At 52.5% G+C, this 427-nt stretch overlaps 1 protein-coding gene across 1 annotated transcript in view; it reads right to left on the bottom strand.

Annotated features, from left to right (window-relative positions):
• LOC122246354 (uncharacterized) overlaps positions 1–190 on the bottom strand; it is a 1,434,769-nt gene extending 1,434,579 nt beyond the window's left edge. The window contains exon 1 of the mRNA XM_086535286.1: positions 1–190. This exon is cut by the window's left edge and continues 176 nt beyond it. The gene's annotated coding sequence lies outside the window, so the exon portion shown is untranslated.
• Positions 191–427: the final 237 nt, after the last annotated feature.

Genomic DNA, 427 nt, shown 5'->3' with positions numbered 1-427 from the left:
CATGTCGTATCACCAATGTTTTACTTCCAAAACCTAAATCACAAGCACCACACACGATGGCAGGATGAAGACTGGCTCGCTGTTAGGCGTGTTGTCCGTGGGCCTGTAAGAGCCCCGTCCCATACTGGAACTGAACGTGTCTAGCGCCTCTCTCTCTCTCTCTCTCTCTCTCTCTCTCTCTCTCTCTCTCTCTCTCTCATCTACCTCATTCCCCCTCTGTCTCTCTCTCTCTCTCTCTCTCTCTCTCTCTCTCTCTCTCTCTCTCTCTCTCTCTCTCCCATCTACCTCATTCATCCTCTCTCCCTCCCTCCCTCCCTCCCTCCCATCCACCTCATTCATCCTCTCTCTCTCTCTCTCTCTCTCTCTCTCTCTCTCTCTCTCTCTCTCTCTCTCTCTCTCTCTTCTCTCCCCTCCCCCTCATTCATCC

Source organism: Penaeus japonicus, unplaced genomic scaffold (genome assembly GCF_977035675.1).
Source record: "Penaeus japonicus unplaced genomic scaffold, GWHDUDI00000001_assembly GWHDUDI00000043, whole genome shotgun sequence".
Taxonomy (NCBI): Eukaryota; Metazoa; Arthropoda; class Malacostraca; order Decapoda; family Penaeidae; genus Penaeus; species Penaeus japonicus.
The sequence above is the reverse complement of the archived record's forward strand: the minus strand, read 5'-3'. Positions and strand labels throughout refer to the sequence as shown.